The 24,231-nt window shown below is 39.3% G+C and overlaps 12 non-coding genes across 12 annotated transcripts; all 12 read right to left on the bottom strand.

Annotated features, from left to right (window-relative positions):
- Positions 1-108: 108 nt before the first annotated feature.
- LOC116043111 lies at positions 109-324 on the bottom strand. The gene has a single exon (XR_004103390.1). It is a non-coding gene; the product is annotated as a small nucleolar RNA U3 (small nucleolar RNA).
- Positions 325-1,448: 1,124 nt separating this feature from the next.
- LOC116043103 lies at positions 1,449-1,664 on the bottom strand. The gene has a single exon (XR_004103381.1). It is a non-coding gene; the product is annotated as a small nucleolar RNA U3 (small nucleolar RNA).
- A 692-nt stretch (positions 1,665-2,356) lies between these two features.
- LOC116043108 lies at positions 2,357-2,572 on the bottom strand. Its single transcript, XR_004103387.1, has one exon. It is a non-coding gene; the product is annotated as a small nucleolar RNA U3 (small nucleolar RNA).
- Positions 2,573-3,552: 980 nt separating this feature from the next.
- Positions 3,553-3,768, bottom strand: LOC116043096. Its single transcript, XR_004103375.2, has one exon. It is a non-coding gene; the product is annotated as a small nucleolar RNA U3 (small nucleolar RNA).
- Positions 3,769-4,594: 826 nt separating this feature from the next.
- LOC116043106 lies at positions 4,595-4,810 on the bottom strand. Its single transcript, XR_004103384.2, has one exon. It is a non-coding gene; the product is annotated as a small nucleolar RNA U3 (small nucleolar RNA).
- Positions 4,811-8,819: 4,009 nt separating this feature from the next.
- Positions 8,820-9,033, bottom strand: LOC116043109. Its single transcript, XR_004103388.2, has one exon. It is a non-coding gene; the product is annotated as a small nucleolar RNA U3 (small nucleolar RNA).
- Positions 9,034-11,564: 2,531 nt separating this feature from the next.
- On the bottom strand, positions 11,565-11,780 carry LOC116043102. The gene has a single exon (XR_004103380.2). It is a non-coding gene; the product is annotated as a small nucleolar RNA U3 (small nucleolar RNA).
- Positions 11,781-13,550: 1,770 nt separating this feature from the next.
- On the bottom strand, positions 13,551-13,766 carry LOC118494988. The gene has a single exon (XR_004897272.1). It is a non-coding gene; the product is annotated as a small nucleolar RNA U3 (small nucleolar RNA).
- A 3,268-nt stretch (positions 13,767-17,034) lies between these two features.
- Positions 17,035-17,250, bottom strand: LOC116043093. Its single transcript, XR_004103372.2, has one exon. It is a non-coding gene; the product is annotated as a small nucleolar RNA U3 (small nucleolar RNA).
- Positions 17,251-18,099: 849 nt separating this feature from the next.
- LOC116043121 lies at positions 18,100-18,315 on the bottom strand. The gene has a single exon (XR_004103397.2). It is a non-coding gene; the product is annotated as a small nucleolar RNA U3 (small nucleolar RNA).
- A 1,500-nt stretch (positions 18,316-19,815) lies between these two features.
- Positions 19,816-20,031, bottom strand: LOC116043107. The gene has a single exon (XR_004103386.1). It is a non-coding gene; the product is annotated as a small nucleolar RNA U3 (small nucleolar RNA).
- A 3,573-nt stretch (positions 20,032-23,604) lies between these two features.
- LOC116043100 lies at positions 23,605-23,820 on the bottom strand. The gene has a single exon (XR_004103379.1). It is a non-coding gene; the product is annotated as a small nucleolar RNA U3 (small nucleolar RNA).
- Positions 23,821-24,231: the final 411 nt, after the last annotated feature.

Here is a 24,231-nt window from a genome sequence, read left to right as displayed (position 1 = left end):
CCCGGTCAGATGGTAACCCTACCACCTTAACTAACAAATTTACTGCGGAAAACCCTGGACACGATACTTGATAAGCAGACAAAGATGGATGGATGGATGGATGGATAGACCACTCTGATCATAATCCCTTTCTCAATGCTCCATAAAGAAGCAAAGAACAGTCATCAATGACAGACAGTCTCTGAAGTTAATCATTACTCTCTGTCAGCTTCACGCTCAGAAAACAACAACACGACTCATCACAGTGATTCACAAGACCAAACACTTTAGAAACACATTTTTCAAGTCAGAAACTATAGAAATGATCCCTGAAAGTATAGTCTTGTTTAGACTGAGGGTGAAAACTGCATCTCATTCACTGGATACTTACTGTCACTGAGGGTTCCTCTCTGCCATTAATAAACTTGTCCAGTCGTGTGTTTTTGTGAATAACAGCATTTCACAGCCAATCACTGCTTGACTCTGACAGCACAGCTGTGATACAGAGATAAACACTGAGATAGAGGAAACAATTGTATGAAAGTAAGAAAGTAAGAAAAAAGAAAGAAAGTGGATTTTCTTCAAAGATTACAGATACTAAAATATGCCATAGGAACCATCATCAATAACAGAACAGATGAACTGAATCATTATTCAACGTCTGCTTCCCTCTCAGACAGCAGTATTAACACTCATGTCAATGACAGCAAGCAGAGAGTCAGCCCATCCCAGTTGACTACCTCAGCTTTGTTGATTGCTGGACCATGCTAAGCAGGCCAAGTGCTGCAGGTATGAGAACAGGACAGCCCAAGTCATCGTGGTCAGCCGATAATATATTTTTTTATAATATTTTTTTTTACACTAAATGCCACATTAATTCATACTAAAATATATTACTGCAAACCCAGTGATCATATCCAAATCTTCATAGTTACAAAATAAAGCCAAGAGCAGTCATCAGTCGCAGTGAATATTTGGTATAAACTGAATTATTCTTCACTGTCTGCTTCAACTCAGAAAGAAATATAATCAAATTATCATTGTGGTAAACAGTTGATAGATTTCAGATACCTTCAAGTAACCATGGCCACCCCTACAACAACTATTTCTTTCATTTCTTAAACCCTTGCTTTTTTTTTTTTTTTTTTTTAAAGTTGCTGCACTTAGAGTGAGTACAACGTCAACTTTGAACGACAATAACATGGCGTCACACTAGACCAAAGTAGAAAGTTAAAGTAGATTTCATACTATTGGTAAACTACAACCCTGCTACTACCACTCTGATCATCTTCCCCTCATCAATGCTCCATTACCACAGATCACATAGATCATCTGTAAAATACCTGCCTGTTTTACACTCTTTGACCAACTGGTGGTATTGTGATCAAATTAAATGAAACCTCAATAAACAAACACTTTTTTAATACTTTGGCTTAGCTCAGCTTTAACTTACTTTAAACATAACAGCAACCACTCTGATCATATTCTCTTCCTCAATGCTCCATGAAGAAGCAAAGAATGATCATCAACAACAGAGAGCACATGAAGCGAATCAGTACTCTCTGTCAGCTTCACGCTCAGAAAAGAATATCACGACTCATCATCGCGGTGAGCGAGACCAAACACTTTAGAAACAAATTTCTCAAGTCAGAAACTATAGAAATGATCCCTGAAAGTATAGTCTTGTTTAGACTGAGGGTGAAAACTGCATCTCATTCACTGCAGAGCGATTGTCACTCAGGGTCTAGAGGTACAGAAGCTAATCTTTACGTGCTTCAGATGACTCTGAGGTGAGAAAATCTATTTAGATTTTTAAGAAGACCAATATGTAGATTGAATTAGATTATTAAAACTGGTTCTTAACATATCTGGAGTTGAACGACCAAGCTCTTCATTCACAGACCAAAGGATGGTTGAACCTGCTGCATTCAGACTTTAGCCACAGTTTCAACCTCCACACCTGAGTAAAGTGGAAAAAACTTAAATGAAGACATGCCAATCAAGCACAGCCTGTAATGGCCACACAGTCTGATTGGTCAAGTGAAAACACCTGTGTGAGTGTAACATGGATGTGTAGAGATGGGCTTTCAAACAATGCAACTTTTTGGCATTTTGACATGTCACAGTAGGAAAAGCATGTTACAAATAAAAATGAATTATGGCTCAACTCCATTTACATTTTTACAAAAGAAATAAGACACTACAAAGTCAGGAAAATAGGTGCTGATACTTGAGGTTGGTAGAACCCTCTCGAGTAACCTTGTCCACCACTGACAAGCTAAATATTTTAAGACCAGCAAAAACAATGTTAAAGAGAAAGCTTGACATCTTTTTTTAATTACATTCACACATATTAGTTTTCCACATATGTGCCACTACCACTCTGATCATATTCTCTTCCTCAATGCTCCATGAAGAAGCAAAGAACAATCATCAATGACAGAGAACGTAGAAAGTAAATCATTAACCTCTGTCAGCTTCACACTCAGAAAGGAACATCACGACTCATCATCGTGGTTAGCAACACCAAACACTTTAGAAACACATTTCTCAAGTCAAAAACTATAGAAATGATCCCTGAAAGTATAGTCTTGTTTAGACTGAGGGTGAAAACTGCATCTCATTCACTGGATACTTACTGTCACTGAGGGTTCCTCTCTGCCATTAATAAACTCGTCCAGTCATGTGTGTTTAGTGAAAAACAGCATTGCACAGCCAATCACTGCTTGACTGACAGCACAGCTGTGATACAGAGATAAACACTGAGATAGAGGAAACACTTGTATGAAAGTAAGAAAGTGAGAAAAAAAGAAAGAAAGTGGATTTTGTTCATAGATTACAAATATTAAAACACGCCATAGGAACCATCATCAATAACAGAACAGATGAACTGAATCATTATTCAATGTCTGCTTCCCTCTCAGACAGCAGTATTAACACTCAGTGGTCAGCAGATAATATATTTTTTTTATAATATTTTTTTTTACATTAAATGCTACATTAATTCATTTATAAGTATCCATACTAAAATATTTACCATATATTTCTGCAAGAAATCCAAGAGCAGTCATTAGTCGCAGTGAATATTTGGTATAAACTGAATTATTCTTCACTGTCTGCTTCAACTCAGAAATAAATATAATCAAATTATCATTGTGGTAAACAGTTGATAGATTTCAGATACCTTCAAGTAACCATGGCCACCGCTGCAACAACTATTTTTTTCATTTCTTAAACCCTTGTTTTTTAAAAAAGTGCAGTACAATGTCAACTGTGAATGACAATAACATGGCTTCATACTAGACCAAAGTAGAAAGTTAAAGTAGATTTCATGCTATTGGTCATCTACAACCCTGCTACTACCACTCTGATCATCTTCCCCTCATCAACGCTCCATTACCACAGATCACATAGATCATCTGTAAAATATCTGCCTGTTTTACACTCTCTGACCAACAGGTGGTATTGTGATCAAATGAAGCCTCAATAAATCAACACTTTTGTGAAGAAATTTACTGGGAGGCTTTAATACTTTGGCTTATCTCAGGTTTAACTTAATTTAAACATAGAGCAACCACTCTGACCATACTCCCTTCCTCAATGCTCCATGAAGAAGCAAAGAACAATCATCAATGACAGAGAGCATATGAAGTAAATCATTACTCTCTGTCAGCTTCACGCTCAGAAAAGAATATCACGACTCATCATCGTGGGTAACGAGACCAAACACTTTAGAAACACATTTCTCAAGTCAAGAACTATAGAAATGATCCCTGAAAGTATAGTCTTAATTAATGTAGGGGTGAAAAAAAGAGGCGATTCACAGAAGGATTATTCTCACTCATGGTTCCTCCCTGCCATCAACAAGCTCCTCCACTTGCTGCGTCTCGTCCAGTCATGTGTCATTTATGTAAATGAGCCAGCATAGCACAGCCAATCACTACATGACTCTTACAGCACAGCTGTTATGCAGGGAGTGCACATACGGGACAGAGAGCAGTACTGGGGTAAAGAAAACGCTTGTATAAAAGGGCTTTAGTAAGTAATAAGTAAGTCAGCGAGTAAGTAAGTTTGTAAATAGAAAATGTAATTAATTTTGTAAAAAAAGTTACACTGACAAATTTTGTCAAAGTTCTAAATACTGGCAACAGAAAAGGTTAATTTCTCTCACAGACTGAAAGAAGTCAGACAGGCTGCATTACATGTAAAGTCCCAGTTTACATTAAAGACAGCGTAAAATAAAAATGAGGATATTTATTGTAATTACATAACATGTCATACATGAAAGGGAACTAAATGGAGAACACAGGTCCTGGTGCAGGTAATAAACGCACACAATTAAAAATATGACAGCAGATAAATAAAAAAATATATATACATATACATTTAAAAGGCTGTAAGGTCTGTAACTAAGTGACCAAGTGGGCACAAAGTGCAGCACTGCCCTGAGTAATATCAACAACGAAATTCATAGTTAGCAGCAGTTGGTTCAGTCACCAGCAATAAAAGTGATAAAGTAGCCTGTACATTAATGATGATCTACTAACAAAAGGTGTAATTGTCTCTAAATATTATGATTTTATCTACACATTGTTTTTTAACATAGAACATGACTACCACTCTGATAATATTCCCTCCCTCATTGCTCCATAAAGAAGCAAAGAACAGTCATCAATGACAGAGAGCATATGAAGTGAATCATTACACTCTGTCAGCTTCACGCTCAGAAAGGAATATCACGACTCATCATCGTGGGTAGCGAGACCAAACACTTTAGAAACACATTTCTCAAGTCAAGAACTATAGAAATGATCCCTGAAAGTATAGTCTTAACAATTCTACGGCTGAAAAAAGCAAGTCATTCAAAGGACGATAACTCTCACTCATGGTTCGTCCTTGTCGTATAACCGTAACAAAACCACGTCAATAAAACTTAAGTCTAAACTGTTAATTTAATGTTAACTAGTGAGCTGAACTGAATGTTAAGACGTGTTTCAGTTTAGTGAGTGGGACTACTACAGTCGGAGCTCCGGTCAAGCTCTGAATGACTCGGTGAACTCATCTTTTGAACAAATCTTTTTAGTGAACTGATCCTAGTGATGAAGTACACTGTAAAGAACAACTTTCCCCATCACTACTAATTTATCTCACTGACTGGAAGAAGTCAGCCAGGCTGTATAGAACCAGTTTACAATTAAGACACTGTAAAACTTTAGTGATGTTACGTTCTGTCCCGAGGCTTCAGAGCGCGTGTCGAGGAATCCCGAAAGTTTTCTGTGAAGCGCGTCCGTAACACATCACTGGTTTAGGAACTAGTTCCAATCTACACAGTTTTATTATACACCCATGATCTACGTGAGCACATTCACTGCCCTCTGCCTGGTTAAACCACTGCCACTTTTCATTTTAGAATACTAATATGCTATTACTATATTATGACCAAAGAATTGATTTAAACATGTTTTATAGCCGCATTACTATCAAGGAAATCCGTTTATTATACAATTATGTTAATATCATATCACCAGAAAATACACACTATATTCTTATAAATGTATTATGTGGAAATTGAGTTTTTCTTCATCGTTATTTCTAAGTCTTTACTAGCGCAAAATACAGTCAAAAACAGTCTCTGGCTACATTCAGACTGCAGGCAAAAGTGGCCCAAATCCGATCACGAACTCTGTGTTTGAGCTATGTTACTGGTTACTGGGTTGCACAGCGTTTGGCGTTCGACTGCTCATGACTGTTTTCCAAGATGGCGCCCGCATGTAAACATGATCGCTACTGTCTTTATAATCTATCTTTTTAATAAACTGTCTGTACACTTACAAAGTTCTCAATAATTCGGTTTACATGTAGGGACCCTCATTATGCTACCGTTGGTGGTGCTATTTTGAGCCTTGTTAGTGGTATAAAACAGCGATTTACCATGTGCCCCGAAAGCTAGCGTTAGCAGCTAACCACCGGTTTGCGCTACCTTGTTTCAAGCTAGAGACACATTTGATTAGCATGAAAACATGTCCCAGAGAATGTTTGACTCGGTACACATATGTTATTAACCCCTAGGTTCATTTTGCGCCAGAATTGTCCTTTAAGACTTGCGGTGCGAACAGTGTATCACATAGATCATCTGTAAAATATCTGCCTGTTTTACACTCTTTGACCAACACGTGGTATTGTAAGCAAATTAAGCCTCGATAAACTAATACTTTGAGGAGCATCTCGCTGCAGTCTGCGGGAAGCACATCCAAGTCAGTCTATTTTTTACCTACGTTGTCTCCCCATACGCTCGAACGGACCAAGACGGTAGCAAAGCTGATATATAGCCTCTTGTTTCACATTAGATGACAGAAACTGATGTAAGCTAAACACAAACGACATTTCATGCAACAACAGTGAACTGTAATTGGGCCCGTGTACTTTTTCGTTCATTTGATTTCCGACTTTGAAACGAAAAGAGTGGTTCAGAAATAACGTAAGACTGCTCCGGTGAAAGCCTCGTTTTCATGAGCTTCTGGGGCTAGCTGCTAGCTAGCTCGGAAGCTACATCTGATGGCAGGCAGGTTGCTAATTAGCCAATGCTAAAAAGTATGGAAGTAGCCTACTAGTTTCCCCTGCTTTCTATCAATATTCCTCAGTATTTGTCTTTTGGTGTAGTTTCCTAACACGCTCATAGACATGTAAATAAACTCCTTGCGTGCTAGCTAAGTCAACGGTCAACACCTTTTATATTGTAATGTGAAAGCTCAGGCTGCGTTAGCTTCAGCTAAACCACAGCCGCAACTTGCACTGCTGTTAAAATGCAACTTCAACCCTCGGATATAACGGTAATCACGTAGCAATTTTACTGTATCTAAACATCTGTATGTGTGTTTGACCTTTTGAAATACTTAGATTAGGTGTGTTACTGTGCAGGTAATATCCGAGGAGCATCTCGCATGATTGTGAATTCTACACGAACCAGACTGAGAGACCATTTAAAGACTCAGGAACCCTTTGCAGGTGTTTTGGATTAATTAGCTGATTAGAGTGGGACACTTTGAGCCTAAAATATTGAACCTTTTCACAATATTCAAATTTTCTGAGGGTTTTCATAAACTGTAAGCCATAGTCATCAAAATGATAACAAATACAGGCTTGAAATATCTCGCTTTGCATGTAATAAGTCTATATAATTAGTTTTACCTTTTAAGTTGAATTACTGAAATAAATGAACTTTTGCACAATATTCTAATTTTTCGAGTTTCATCTGTATGCTTCTGGTTCACCTGTTAAGTGTTAAAGCAAAATCGCCCCTTTGTACATTTGGTTGTGACTGAATTCTTGCTGTTAATATGAAAGTCCATAACGAAACAACACACCATTCTACTTTTGAGGGCTAAATTAAATGAAATATGGCACGTTTTCCGTTTAAACACATTATCATCAATATTAACAAGGTTTAAAATGACCCATTTTTCAAATTTGGATATCATTTCAAAATCAGAAATCAGTAGTAACTACATGAAAACTTCACTGTTGCATGAAATGTCGTTTGTGTTTAGCCTACATCATCAGTTTCTATCTAATGTGAATCAAGAGGCTATATCAGCTTCGCTACCAGGCTGTCATTATTTTTTTTTTTTTTTTGTCTTCAAAAAACTTTATTATTCAAGTACAGATCCATAAACACATTGAAAACATGAAATGCATACATACATACACGAAAAAAGGGCGCATTAAATTTTCATTAAAGAGTTTATAAGGCATTGTAAATGTTCAGAGTCCGGATGGCTTTCTTATTTGTCAGTCCTTTTTTAAAGTTTTAAAATATAATTTCATGTCATTTTTAAATTGGGGACTAGCCTATTCGGTTTTCTTTCAAATTATTTACATTTATAGATAAAAAATTTTCAAATAAAATTAAAAGATTTAAAATAAAAAACATGGCATTTAGCCAAATAATTTTCTTCATAGTAAAAAAATTCTACCAGGCTGTCTTGGTCATGGATGTATTAATGGCGCGTTCATGCCACCTCGGAATAACAGGGACCGACCCCGTGATTACGTTGTTTTTCCGACTACCAGTGTTCACATGGTTAGGATGGTCGTGATGCGTGTTCTTCTTCTTCTGTTATATTGGCATTTGGCATAACAACTTGTTGCATGACTGCCACCAACTGTTGGCCGTAGCCTAGAGCATCAGGTGTGTGAACACCTGGTGAAAACATGGAGGCCACAATAATTTGCTGCTGTTTTCTTATGCGAGCATACAAACAGCACATCGTCAGGTGTTTGTGTTATCTGCAGGACAACGAACAGGAAAGGACACGGATAATGTGTTGTTTTTTTTTTTATACATAGGCTTATTTCTGAATAATTTGAAATATGTTATGTCTGTGTATGTTTCTCAGCAGAGGCATTTGTCCACAATAAACAGTTTATTGTCATTGAAATATGTTCAGTGAACCAAAGTCGCCTACATCAAACATCAGTTGTCAACAACGCGTCACCAACTGGGAAACTCAGTTAGCAAAATCTGGCCCGAGTTTCCCACCTCTGATTCCCACAGGAAGGGACGTGAATGATGACGTTTTTACTCGGAAAAAAACGTTTTTCCGATGTCCATTAACGCACGGAAAGAGAACGGTCTTGGTCCGTTAGAGCATATGGGGAATGACATAAGCAAAAAAAAAAAAATGGCTGACTTGGATGTGGGCAGGGCTTGATGTCAAGCCCCACCTTCCCACAGACTGCAGCGAGATATACTTGAATACTTTTGCTGTTGAATTTGCTTAAAAGTATTAAATCACCATCACTACCTAGTTCAGCTTTAACTTACTTTAAACATACCAACAACCACTCTGATCACATTCTCTTCCTCAATGCTCCATGAAGAAGCAAAGAACGGTCATCAATGACAGAGAGCATATGAAGGGAATCATTACTCTCTGTCAGCTTCACGCTCAGAAAAGAATATCACGACTCATCATCGTGGGTAGCGAGACCAAACACTTTAGAAACACATTTCTCAAGTCAGAGACTATAGAAATGATCCCTGAAACAAGCCCCCAGGAAGAGCGTTGAGTCTAAAAGCCACCATGGGTTTAGCGGATAACGGTGGTACTGCACCCCATGGCCCAGAAAGACTTTTCACATAGACTTTGCATGGTGAAAGAAACGTCTATATTTCAGCGGATAATTTGTTTCTGGGTATATCAACTTACCAGCCCGAACACTGAAAGGGTCCTTGTTTAAAACGTTACTTTTTTAACATTTTTAACATTCCCTAGAAGCGAATCCAGAATTATTAAATTTGGCATGATGAACGCGCATAGTGGACGCGAGCAGAGCCGCGGGGCTGCGCCCGCCCGCTCACATGACTGTTCTCCCTAGCTCATGTAGCTAGCTGTAATAATGGATATAGCTAATGGTTGTAATTCACCATGTGTTCTATGAATACGTCCATGGTATTATCTTATGAAGTTATGATACATCCGAGGGATGTATGTAGCTGCTGTAAAGCCTGTTAGCTACGTGGATGTAACGTCAATAGCGTTTCCCAAACTGGCGGGCTATCGGCTAGCTAGCTAGTTGCTAACATCAGGGGTAGCTATACATAGCTAGCTATATGCCTACATAACGTTACTACAGACATAGTGATTACATCGCCTTGGTTCTCTCTTATGATACATCCGAGGGCTGTATGCTGTAAAGCTTGTAACGTGGATGACAGCTGAAGCCATGGATGAGCTTTGTTCACGAAACTGCAGGCTAACAGCTAGCTAGCACTAGTTAGTAGGTAGCTAGCTAGTAGCACAACATAATTATTAAATCTCCTTGGTTGTCTAGCTAAATACAGTGAGGAAAATAAGTATTTGAACACCCTGCTATTTTGCAAGTTCTCCCGCTTAGAAATCATGGAGGGGTCTGAAATTGTCATCGTAGGTGCATGTCCACTGTGAGATACATAATTTAAAAAAAAAAATCCAGAAATCACAATGTATGATTTTTTAACTATTTATTTGTATGATACAGCTGCAAATAAGTATTTGAACACCTGAGAAAATCAATGTTAATATTTGGTACAGTAGCCTTTCTTTGCAATTACAGAGGTCAAACGTTTCCTGTAGTTTTTCACCAGGTTTGCACACACTGCAGGAGGGATTTTGGCCCACTCCTCCACACAGATCTTCTCTAGATCAGTCAGGTTTCTGGGCTGTCGCTGAGAAACACGGAGTTTGAGCTCCCTCCAAAGATTCTCTATTGGGTTTAGGTCTGGAGACTGCCTAGGCCACGCCAGAACCTTGATATGCTTCTTACAGAGCCACTCCTTGGTTATCCTGGCTGTGTGCTTCGGGTCATTGTCATGTTGGAAGACCCAGCCTCGACACATCTTCAATGCTCTAACTGAGGGAAGGAGGTTGTTCCCCAAAATCTCGCAATACATGGCCCCGGTCATCCTCTCCTTAATACAGTGCAGTCGCCCTGTCCCATGTGCAGAAAAACACCCCCAAAGCATGATGCTACCACCCCCATGCTTCACAGTAGGGATGGTGTTTTTGGGATGGTACTCATCATTCTTCTTCCTCCAAACACGGTTAGTGGAATTATGACCAAAAAGTTCTATTTTGGTCTCATCTGACCACATGACTTTCTCCCATGACTCCTCTGGATCATCCAAATGGTCATTGGCAAACTTAAGACGAGCCTTGACATGTGCTGGTTTAAGCAGGGGAACCTTCCGTGCCATGCATGAGTTCAAACCATGATGTCTTAGTGTATTACCAACAGTAACCTTGGAAACGGTGGTCCCATCTCTTTTCAGGTCATTGACCAGCTCCTCCCGTGTAGTTCTGGGCTGATTTCTCACCTTTCTTAGGATCATTGAGACCCCACGAGGTGAGATCTTGCATGGAGCCCCAGTGCGAGGGAGCTTGACAGTCATGTTTAGCTTCTTCCATTTTCTAATGATTGCTCCAACAGTGGACCTTTTTTCACCAAGCTGCTTGGCAATTTCCACGTAGCCCCCAGCCTTGTGGAGGTGTACAATTTTGTCTCTAGTGTCTTTGGACAGCTCTTTGGTCTTGGCCATGTTAGTAGTTGGTCTTACTGATTGTATGGGGTGGACAGGTGTCTTTATGCAGCTAACGACCTCAAACAGGTGCATCTAATTTAGGATAATAAATGGAGTGGAGGTGGACATTTTAAAGGCAGACTAACAGGTCTTTGAGGATCAGAATTCTAGCTGATAGACAGGTGTTCAAATACTTATTTGCAGCTGTATCATACAAATAAATAGTTAATAGGATTTTTTTTTTTAGATTATGTCTCTCACAGTGGACATGCACCTACGATGACAATTTCAGACCCCTCCATGATTTCTAAGTGGGAGAACTTGCAAAATAGCAGGGTGTTCAAATACTTATTTTCCTCACTGTAGATCATCTGTAAAATATCTGCCTGTTTTACACTCTCTGACCAACAGGTGGTATTGTGATCAAATGAAGCCTCAATAAATGAACACTTTTGTGAAGAAATTCACTGCAAAGCTTCAATGCTTGCGCTTAGTTCAGGTGCAACGTACTTTAAACAGATCAACAACCACTCTGATCATATTCTCTTCCTCAATGCTCCATGAAGAAGCAAAGAACAATCATCAATGACAGAGAACATATGAAGTAAATCATTACTCTCTATCAGCTTCACGCTCAGAAAGGAATATCACGACTCATCATCGTGGTTAGCGAGACCAAACACTTTAGAAACACATTTCTCAAGTCAGAAACTATAGAAATGATCCCTGAAAGTATAGCCTTGTCTAGATTGAGGGTGAAAACTGCATCTCATTCACTGGATACTTACTGTCACTGAGGGTTCCTCTCTGCCATTAATAAACTCGTCCAGTCATGTTTTTTTTTGTGAATAACAGCATTGCACAGCCAATCACTGCTTGACTCTGACAGCACAGCTGTGATACAGAGATAAACACTGAGATAGAGGAAACAATTGTATGAAAGTAAGAAAAAAGAAAGAAAGTGGATTTTGTTCAAAGATTACAAATATTAAAACACGCCATAGGAACCATCATCTATAACAGAACAGATGAATTGAGTCATTATTCAATGTCTGCTTCCCTCTCAGACAGCAGTATTAACACTCATGTCAATGACAGCAAGCAGTGAGTCAGCCCATCCCAGTTGACTACCTCAGCTTTGTTGATTGCTGGACCATGCTAAGCAGGCCAAGTGCCGCAGGTATGAGAACAGGACAGCCCACGTCATTGTGGTCAGCAGGTAATATATTTTTTTTGTAATAATTTTTATTAAACAATAAATGCTGCCTTAATTCATACTAAAATATATTTCTGCAAACCCAGTGATCATATCCAAATCTTCATAGTTACAAAATAATGCCAAGAGCAGTCATCAGTCGCAGTGAATATTTGGTATGAACTGAACTGCTTCAACTCAGAAATAAATATAATCAAACTAGAAAATTCCGGAAGAAATTTTGACAGTGTGCCTTTACTCTGCTGTTTGACATGTCCTGTAAAGAAAGGACAACACAGCCTACAGTAAAGAGTCTTTATGATAGGAGCCTAGGAGGTGTGTGTGTAAGAAGTTGTTGCTATGGTGATTTCCACAGTGAGGGAGGGGGAGACAGTATCTTCCATGGGTCAAACATGTCCATTTAATGATAAGTATATCTCTTAAGTTTGTTCTGTAAATCAAAACGGTGGGTCCAAACAGCAAAAAATATTATCATCACAAGAAACATAAAGGTCTGGGGAACGCATCGATGTGGTTTTTATGTTTATGGTGTCAAATATATGCGACACAGAGCAGGTAACAAACAGGGAACCGCCTGCGTACTTCCAGATATTTAATTTCATTGTTTCTATCGGCAGTTGGTGTGAAGAGAGCCAAAAGTTTAGGTCCGGTAGATTCCATAAGAAGACCAATATGTAGATTAAATTAGATTATCAGTCACTGTTTGTCTCAATAATTCTGTTTCAGCCTACTTATTTTCTACAATAAATGCTCCAGTCATTTATTTGCATTAAAACTGGTTCTTAACATATCTGGAGTTGAACGACCAAGCTCTTCATTCACAGACCAAAGGATGGTTGAACCTGCTGCATTCAGACTTTAGCCACAGTTTCAACCTCCACACCTGAGTAAAGTGGAAAAAACTTAAATGAAGACATGCCAATCAAGCACAGCCTGTAATGGCCACACAGTCTGATTAGTCAAGTGAAAACACCTGTGTGAGTGTGACATGGATGTGTAGAGATGGGCTTCCAAACAATGCACCTTTCTGACATTTTGACATGTCACAGTAGGAAAAGCATGTTACAAATAAAAATGAATTATGGCTCAACTCCATTTACATTTTTACAAAAGAAATAAGACACTACAAAGTCAGAAAAGTAGGTGCTGATCTTTGAGGTTGGTAGAACCCTTTCAAATAACCTTGTCCACCACCGACAAGACAAATATTTCAAGACTGGCACAAATTATGTTAAAAAAGAAAGCTTGACACAATTTTTTGTTATGTTCATTCATTTTTTTCACATATGTGCTACGACCACTCTGATCATATTCCCTTCCTCAATGCTCCATGTAGAAGGAAAGAACAATCATCAATGACAGAGAGCATATGAAGAAGATCATTACTCTCTATCAGCTTCACGCTCAGAACGGAATATCACGACTCATCATCGTGGTTAGCGAGACCAAACACTTTAGAAACACATTTCTCAAGTCAGAAACTATAGAAATGATCCCTGAAAGTATAGTCTTGTTTAGACTGAGGGTGAAAACTGCATCTCATTCACTGGATACTTACTGTCACTGAGGGTTCCTCTCTGCCATTAATAAACTCGTCCAGTCATGTGTGTTTTAGTGAATAACAGCATTGCACAGCCAATCACTGCTTGACTCTGACAGCACAGCTGTGATACAGAGATAAACACTGAGATAGAGGAAACACTTGTATGAAAGTAAGAAAGTAAGAAAAAAGAAAGAAAGTGGATTTTGTTCAAAGATTACAGATACTAAAATACGCCATAGGAACCATCATCAATAACAGAAAAGATGAACTGAATCATTATTCAATGTCTGCTCCCTCTCAGACAGCAGTATTAACACTCATGTCAATGACAGCAAGCAGTGAGTCAGCCCATCCCAGTTGACTACTTCAGCTTTGTTGATTGCTGGACCATGCTAAGTAGGCCAAGTGCTGCAGGTATGAGAACAGCCCACGTCATTGTGGTCAGCAGATAATATATTTTTTTTTACAATAAATGCTCCATTAATTCATTTATAAGTATCCATACTAAAATATTTACCATATATTTCTGCAAGAAATCCAAGAGCAGTCATCAGTCGCAGTGAATATTTGGTATAAACTGAATTATTCTTCACTGTCCGCTTCTGCTCAGAAAGAAATATAATCAAATTATCATTGTGGTAAACAGTTGATAGATTTCAGATACCTTCAAGTAACCATGGCCACCCCTGCAACAACTATTTTTTTCATTTCTTAAACCCTTGCTTTTTAAAAAAGTGCAGTACAATGTCAACTGTGAATGACAATAACATGGCGTCATACTAGACCAAAGTAGAAAGTTAAAGTAGATTTCATGCTATTGGTAATCTACAACCCTGCTACTACCACTCTGATCATATTCCCCTCATCAATGCTCCATTACCACAGATCACATAGATCAGGGGTTCTCAACCTTTTGCAAGCTGGGCCCCCCCAAAGCTGGTTCATTGCAGTTGGGCCCCCCCTTCCCGGCGCCACCCCCACTACACCACCTTGCATAGATAGATAGATAGATAGATAGCCCTAGGCTAGGCTATTATTTTTAGGCCCACACTATTATTATTATTATTATTATTATTATTATTGTTATTATTATTATTATTATTATTATTATTGTTGTTATTGTTATTGTTATTATTGTCATCAGTAGCGGTAGGTAGGCCTATTATCATTACTAGGCTATTGTTATAATTGGCAGTAGCACCAGACTTCTAATGTGAGCTTGCAGGCATTATTATTATTATTATTATCATGAGTAGTAGTAGGCCTATTATCATTACTAGGCTATTGCTATAATTGGGAATTGGCACCAGACCTCTGATATGAATTCATGATTTATTACTGTTATTATTACTAGGCCTAACAGTAGGCATATCATCTGCATTTTTGACAGAAGCTTGCAGGTAGGCGATGTTAATGTGAGACCTGAGCCAGGTATGCTTCAATGTACCTTCAAAGCTTTTTTGCAGCTGGTGGTGCGTCGGTTGCCTTGTTGGTCCTCACTAGAAATCTCTCTATTTTTGTTTGGTTTTGAAATAATTTGGATGTGGATTAGTTGTGTTTTCAATAAGTTGAGGCTATGATGTAACGATGTGTGCGTGTGTGCAAGCCTGGACGCGGAGTGGTGTGTGTCTCCTCTCTGCAGGCTGGGACTGCTGCGCGAGGCTACTGAGAGACTGACCGCCTGTGAGCAGTGTTGCCAACTCTTTTCCAATGAAAGTCGCTAGCACCAGCTCCAAAAGTCGCTAAAAGTCGTTTGATGACGTCATACGCTCATTTGCATATTTTTGACGTCATTACGCAATCATTTGTATAAAGCTTAGTGGTTTTGTCAGCAAGGTAGATAAAAAGAAATAGAACTCTTTAGCCAAATAATCACAAATTCAATACATGAATTTATTTTACCTCATAATTATTACTTAGGTAGCCTATCTTTGAAGTAAAAAAATGTTATTCTACAAAGGGAGGGAAAAAGATCGATAAAGAATTCTCAAAGAAGGCTGGCTTGCCCAGGGCCAGGCCAGCTCAGCGGCGTCTTTCTCCCGTCGCGTCCCGCTGTCTCTCCTACCTACACCAGCACCCGCACACCCTGTCCCCCCCTCCCCTTCTAACTACCTGCACACTGTGCGCAGTGCTGCTACACATGAGGAGAGAGGGGAGAGGCTGCTCCGCTGCTCCGCTGCTCCTCTGTCACAGAACAGAAGGTGGCTACAGGAGAGAAATACCTTGCGTGCTCGCTGGACAATACTGGCGACTTTTCTACAGAAAGTCGCCAGATTTGTCGCTAGTCGCTTTTGAAAAAAAGTTGCTAAGGGGGTCTGAAAAGTCGCTAAATCTAGCGACAAAGTCGCTAAGTTGGCAACACTGCCTATGAGGGCTTTTGGACGGGGGAGGGGCTCACGGCAGCACCCGCTGCTCGTTGAGCACATAACTGCAGAGTGATACGTGTTTTCGAGTCTCCAAACACCACAAAAGTCTCCAATAACACCAGTTAAAGTCGCTAGATTTATCGCTAGTCACTTTTGACAAAAAAAGTCGCCAGGAGGATGACTTGTTTTACAGTTGTGCGGAGGCTCCACACAGAGCTTTCTCCGTAGCCTACGTATGTGGCCTGATGTTTATACTTGTGCACTGGTGTGTGCGTGAACCGGCATATATGTGTGTGTGTGTGTGTGTGTGTGTGTGTGTGTGTGTGTGTGTGTGTGTGTGTGTGTGTGTGTGTGTGTGTGTGTGTGTGTGTGTGTGTGTGTGTGTGTGTGGTAGAGGGAGAAGTGAGAGTGACGGCGTTTAGCTTTAGAGCGAGTACCGACTCTAGAGTTATAGTGAGAGAAACAAAGTGTCTCCTCTGTTCTTTCTGACCACAGTGGGAAATCTGGAGCAGGAAAAGTTAATTATCTCCTTGAGTTCATGTTGTTCATGGAGAAGGAGAACCAGGAAATGAGTCGGGGAGGAAATGCAACGCTACCCAGCCACGACCGAGCGACGTGTAGTTACATTACATTACGTGATCCTCCCATCCTGTAGCCTACTCGCGCCCCCCCCAGGGGGGCGGGCCCCACCGGTTGAGAACCACTGACATAGATCATCTGTAAAATATCTGCCTGTCTTACACTCTCTAACCAACAGGTGGTATTGTGATCAAATGAAGCCTCAATAAATGAACACTTTTGTGAAGAAATTTACCGGAAAGCTTTAATACTTTGTCTTATCTCAGGTTTAACTTAGTTTAAACATAGAGCAACCACTCTGATCATATTCCATTCCTCAATGCTCCATGAAGAAGCAAAGAACGGTCATCAATGACAGAGAGCATATGAAGTAAATCATTAATCTCTGTCAGCTTCACGCTCAGAAAAGAATATCACGACTCATCATCATGGTTAGCGAGACCACACACTTTAGAAACACATTTCTCAAGTCAAGAACTATAGAAATGATCCCTGAAAGTATAGTCTTAATTAATGTAGGGGTGAAAAAAAGAGGCCATTCACAGAAGGATTATTCTCACTCATGGTTCCTCCCTGCCATCAACAAGCTCCTCCACTTGCTGCGTCTCGTCCAGTCATGTGTCATTTATGTAAATGAGCCAGCATAGCACAGCCAATCACTGCATGACTCTTACAGCACAGCTGTTATGCAGGGAGTGCACATACGGGGCAGAGAGCAGTACTGGGGTCAAGAAAACGCTTGTATAAAAGGTCTTTAGTAAGTAATAAGTAAGTCAGCGAGTAAGTAAGTTTGTAAATAGAAAATGTAATTAATTTAGTAAAAAAAGTTACACTGACAAATTTTGTCAAAGTTCTAAATACTGGCAACAGAAAAGGTTAATTTCTCTCACAGACTGAAAGAAGTCAGACAGGCTGCATTACATGTAAAGTCCCAGTTTACATTAAAGACAGCGTAAAATAAAAATGAGGATATTTATTGTAATTACATAACATGTCATACATGAAAGGGAACTAAATGGAGAACACATGTCCTGGTGCAGGTAATAAACGCACACAATTAAAAATATGACAGCAGATAAATAAAAATATATATAAATATACATTTAAAATACTGTAATGTCTGTAACTAAGTGGCCAAGTGGGCACAAAGTGCAGCACTGCCCTGAGTAATATCAACAACCAAATTCATATTTAGCAGCAGTTGGTTCAGTTAATAGCACTGAAAGCATGAAGAGAAAGAGAAAGTAGCCTATGGTTTGATAATTATCTACTAACAAAATCTGTAACTCTCTCTAAAGACTGTAATTTTAAGATTATGATTTCATCTATACATTATTTTTCAACACACAACATGACTACCACTCTGACCATATTCCTTCCCTCAATGCTCCATTAAGAAGCAATGAACAATCATCAATGACAGAGAGCATATGAAGTGAATCATTACTCTCTGTCAGCTTCACGCTCAGAAAAGAATATCATGACTCATCATCGTGGGTAGCGAGACCAAACACTTTAGAAACACATTTCTCAAGTCAAGAACTATAGAAATGATCCCTGAAAGTATAGTCTTAACAATTCTATGGCTGAAAAAAGCAAGTCATTCAAAGGACGATAATTCTCACTCATGGTTCGTCCTTGTCGTCACACAGGACCAAAACGAACGGCTATTGAGTAGTAAACAGAGTATAACCGTAACAAAACCACGTCAATAAAACTTAAGTCTAAACTGTTAATTTAATGTTAACTAGTGAGCTGAACTGAACGTTAAGACGTGTTTCACTTTAGTGAGTGGGACTACTACAGTCGGAGCTCCGGTCAAGCTCTGAATGACTCGGTGAACTCATCTTTTGAACAAATCTTTTTAGTGAACTGATCCTAGTGATGAAGTACACTGTAAAGAACAACTTTCCCCATCACCACTACTTTATCTCACTGACTGGAAGAAGTCATCCAGGCTGTAAAGAACCAGTTTACAATTAAGACACTGTAAAACTTTAGTGATGTTACGTTCTGTCCCGAGGCTTCAGAGCGCGTGTCGAGAAATCCCGAAAGTTTTCTGTGAAGCGCGTCCGTAACACATCACTGGTTTAGGAACTAGTTCCAATCTACACAGTTTTATTATACACCCATGATCTACGTGAGCACATTCACTGCCCTCTGCCTGGTTAAACCACTGCCACTTTTCATTTTAGAATACTAATATGCTATTACTATATTATGACCAAAGAATTGATTTAAACATGTTTTATAGCTGCATTACTCTCAAGGAAATCTGTTTATTAAAGGGTTATCCTAATATCATATCACCAGAAAATACACACTATATTCTTATAAATGTATTATGTGGAAATTGAGTTTTTCTTCATCGTTATTTCTAAGTCTTTACTAGCGCAAAATACATTCAAAAGCAGTCTCTGGCTACATTCAGACTGCAGGCAAAAGTGGCCCAAATCCAAACACGAACTCTGTGTTTGAGCTATGTTACTGGTTACTGGGTTGCACAGCGTTCAGCGTTCGACTGCTCATGACTGTTTTCCAAGATGGCGCCCGCATGTAAACATGATCGCTACTGTCTTTATAATCTATCTTTTTAATAAACTGTCTGTACACTTACAAAGTTCTCAATAATTCGGTTTACATGTAGGGACCCTCATTATGCTACCGTTGGTGGTGCTATTTTGAGCCTTGTTAGTGGTATAAAACAGCGATTTACCATGTGCCCCGAAAGCTAGCGTTAGCAGCTAACCACCGGTTTGCGCTAGCTTGTTTCAAGCTAGAGACACATTTGATTAGCATGAAAACATGTCCCAGAGAACGTTCGACTCTGTACACATATGTTATTAACCCCTATGTTCATTTTGCGCCAGAATTGTCCTTTAAGACTTGCGGTGCGAACAGTGTATCACATAGATCATCTGTAAAATATCTGCCTGTTTTACACTCTTTGACCAACAAGTGGTATTGTGATCAAATGAAGCCTCAATAAATGAATACTTTTGTGAGTAAATTTACTGTAAAGCGTCAATGCTTTCACATAGTTCAAGTGTAACTTACTTCAAACATACCAACAACCACTCTGATCATATTCTCTTCCTCAATGCTCCATAAAGAAGCAAAGCACAGTCATCAATGACAGAGAACATATGAAGTAAATCATTACTCTCTGTCAGCTTCACACTCAGAAAAGAACATCACGACTCATCATCGTGGGTAGCGAGACCAAACACTTTAGAAACACATTTTTCAAGTATAAAACTATAGAAATGATCCCTGAAAATATAGTCTTAGTTTGACTGAGGGTGAAAACTGCATCTCATTCACTGGATACTTACTGTCACTGAGGGTTCCTCTCTGCCGTTAATAAACTCGTCCAGTCATGTGTGTTTTTGTGAATAACAGCATTGCACAGCCAATCACTGCTTGACTCTGACAGCACAGCTGTGATACAGAGATCAACACTGAGATAGAGGAAACACTTGTATGAAAGTAAGAAAGTGAGGAAAAAAGAAAGAAAGTGGATTTTGTTCAAAGATTACAGATACTAAAATACGCCATAGGAACCATCATCAATAACAGAACAGATGAATTGAATCATTATTCAATGTCTGCTTCCCTCTCAGACAGCAGTATTAACACTCATGTCAATGACAGCAAGCAGTGAGTCAGCCCATCCCAGTTGACTACCTCAGCTTTGTTGATTGCTGGACCATGCTAAGCAGGCCAAGTGCCGCAGGTATGAGAACAGGACAGCCCACGTCATCCTGGTCGACAGATAATATATTTTTTTCATAATAATTTTTTTTACACTAAATACTGCATTAATTCATGCTAAAATATTTACCATATATTTCTGCAAACCCAGTGATCATATTCAAATCTTCATAGTTACAAAATAAAGCCAAGAGCAGTCATCAGTCGCAGTGAACATTTGGTATAAACTGAATTATTCTTCACTGTCTGCTTTAACTCCGAAAGAAATATAATTGGGGCTGTCAAAAGATTGAATTTTCTTAATCGCGATTAATCGTTGAATTTCTATAGTTAATCGTGATTAATCGCATGTTTTATCACATGATTAAAATTCTATTATTTTGCATTTAAGAACTGTTTTTAAGTACATATTAACAATGGAAAGCAATTCTTACCAGTGTATCTTGATTGGGAATCAAATGAATGCAAAGAAAGTGACTTTATGAACTTGACTTTATGATTTGTATTTGTTTATTATATATTTAATCTAGTCACACATTTGAATCTAGAGTCAATATTAGGGTTGGGTATTGTTTGGTTTGGATACCGGTGCTAAAGCGGTACTTTTAAAACGGTAACGGTGCCTTAACGGTGCCTGAACCGATACTTTTTAAGAAAGTTAAAAAAAGAAGGGTACTAAACAGTTGGCAACATTAAAGAACGGCTTGTTTATTGCTAAGGCCATATGGTCAAAATTAAATGTTTAATAATAATGTAATCACTATAACAATAACTTATTTCACTAGTAAATAGCTGTTGAATGACAAAAACAACCACCAGATGGGAAAAGGGCATTTAACAACAACTTTTGAATGCACCACGAGGCTGTAAATTACCAGTTTCATGAACGCACCATCTGTGTTTTTCCGTTTCAGAGCATCAGAGAGAAGAGCAGACATATCAGTGGCACCAGAATGAGGCACCGAAATCTGCGTTGCTATTCCTGCAGCAGCAGGATGTGTTACGAAGAAGTACGGCAAAATAGTAGCCTGTTAGGCACGACGCAAAGCCGAGTGAAGTGAAAATAAATTAATAAATGGCGGCATGCGATTAATACGATTAAAAAAAAATTAACGCATTACGCTCAGCCCTTAATCGCATCGCGATTAACGCATTAATGCTGACAGCCCTAAATATAATCAAATTATCATTGTGGTAAACAGTTGATAGATTTCAGATACCTTCAAGTAACCATGGCCACCCCTACAACAACTATTTCTTTCATTTCTTAAACTCTTCCTTTTTTTAAAAGTTCCTGCACTTAGAGTGAGTACAATGTCAACTTTGAATGACAATAACCCTGCTGCTACCACTCTGATCATCTTCCCCTCATCAACGCTCCATTACCACAGACCACACACAGTGAGGAAAATAAGTATTTGAACACCCTGCTATTTTGCAAGTTCTCCCACTTAGAAATCATGGAGGGGTCTGAAATTGTCATCGTAGGTGCATGTCCACTGTGAGAGACATAATCTAAAAAAAAAAATCCAGAAATCACAATGTATGATTTTTTAACTATTTATTTGTATGATACATCTGCAAATAAGTATTTGAACACCTGAGAAAATCAATGTTAATATTTGGTACAGTAGCCTTTGTTTGCAATTACAGAGGTCAAACGTTTCCTGTAGTTTTTCACCAGGTTTGCACACACTGCAGGAGGGATTTTGGCCCACTCCTCCACACAGATCTTCTCTAGATCAGTCAGGTTTCTGGGCTGTCGCTGAGAAACACGGAGTTTGAGCTCCCTCCAAAGATTCTCTATTGGGTTCAGGTCTGGAGACTGGCTAGGCCACGCCAGAACCTTGATATGCTTCTTACAGAGCCACTCCTTGGTTATCCTGGCTGTGTGCTTCGGGTCATTGTCATGTTGGAAGACCCAGCCTCGACCCATCTTCGATGCTCTAACTGAGGGAAGGAGGTTGTTCCCCAAAATCTCGCAATACATGGCCCCGGTCATCCTCTCCTTAATACAGTGCAGTCGCCCTGTCCCATGTGCAGAAAAACACCCCCAAAGCATGATGCTACCACCCCCATGCTTCACAGTAGGGATGGTGTTCTTGGGATGGTACTCATCATTCTTCTTCCTCCAAACACGGTTAGTGGAATTATGACCAAAAAGTTCTATTTTGGTCTCATCTGACCACATGACTTTCTCCCATGACTCCTCTGGATCATCCAAATGGTCATTGGCAAACTTAAGACGGGCCTTGACATGTGCTGGTTTAAGCAGGGGAACCTTCCGTGCCATGCATGATTTCAAACCATGACGTCTTAGTGTATTACCAACAGTAACCTTGGAAACGGTGGTCCCATCTCTTTTCAGGTCAATGACCAGCTCCTTCCGTGTAGTTCTGGGCTGATTTCTCACCTTTCTTAGGATCATTGAGACCCCACGAGGTGAGATCTTGCATGGAGCCCCAGTCCGAGGGAGATTGACAGTCATGTTTAGCTTCTTCCATTTTCTAATGATTGCTCCAACAGTGGACCTTTTTTCACCAAGCTGCTTGGCAATTTCCCCGTAGCCCTTTCCAGTCTTCTGGAGGTGTACAATTTTGTCTCTAGTGTCTTTGGACAGCTCTATGGTCTTGGCCATGTTAGTAGTTGGATTCTTACTGATTGTATGGGGTGGACAGGTGTCTTTATGCAGCTAACGACCTCAAACAGGTGCATCGAATTTAGGATAATAAATGGAGTGGAGGTGGACATTTTAAATGCAGACTAACAGGTCTTTGAGGATCAGAATTCTAGCTGATAGACAGGTGTTCAAATACTTATTTGCAGCTGTATCATACAAATAAATAGTTAATAGGATTTTTTTTTTTAGATTATGTCTCTCACAGTGGACATGCACCTACGATGACAATTTCAGACCCCTCCATGATTTCTAAGTGGGAGAACTTGCAAAATAGCAGGGTGTTCAAATACTTATTTTCCTCACTGTAGATCATCTGTAAAATATCTGCCTGTTTTACACTCTCTGACCAACAGGTGGTACTGTGATCAAATGAAGCCTCAATAAATGAATACTTTCGTGAAGAAATTCACTACAAAGCTTCAATGCTCGCGCTTAGTTCAGGTGTAACGTACTTTAAACAGATCAACAACCACTCTGATCATATTCTCTTCCTCAATGCTCCATGAAGAAGCAAAGAACAATCATCAATGACAGAGAACATATGAAGTAAATCATTACTCTCTATCAGCTTCACACTCAGAAAGGAATATCACAACTCATCATCGTGGTTAGCGAGACCAAACACTTTAGAAACACATTTCTCAAGTCAGAAACTATAGAAATGATCCCTGAAAGTATAGTCTTGTTTAGATTGAGGGTGAAAACTGCATCTCATTCACTGGATACTTACTGTCACTGAGGGTTCCTCTCTGCCATTAATAAACTCGTCCAGTCATGTGTGTTTTTGTGAATAACAGCATTGCACAGCCAATCACTGCTTGACTCTGACAGCACAGCTGTGATACAGAGATAAACACTGAGATAGAGGAAACACTTGTATGAAAGTAAGAAAAAAGAAAGAAAGTGGATTTTGTTCAAAGATTACAAATATTAAAACACGCCATAGGAACAATCATCTATAACAGAACAGATGAATTGAGTCATTATTCAATGTCTGCTCCCTCTCAGACAGCAGTATTAACACTCATGTCAATGACAGCAAGCAGTGAGTCAGCCCATCCCAGTTGACTACCTCAGCTTTGTTGATTGCTGGAC

Source organism: Sander lucioperca, chromosome 4 (genome assembly GCF_008315115.2).
Source record: "Sander lucioperca isolate FBNREF2018 chromosome 4, SLUC_FBN_1.2, whole genome shotgun sequence".
NCBI classification, from domain to species: Eukaryota; Metazoa; Chordata; class Actinopteri; order Perciformes; family Percidae; genus Sander; species Sander lucioperca.
The sequence above is the reverse complement of the archived record's forward strand: the minus strand, read 5'-3'. Positions and strand labels throughout refer to the sequence as shown.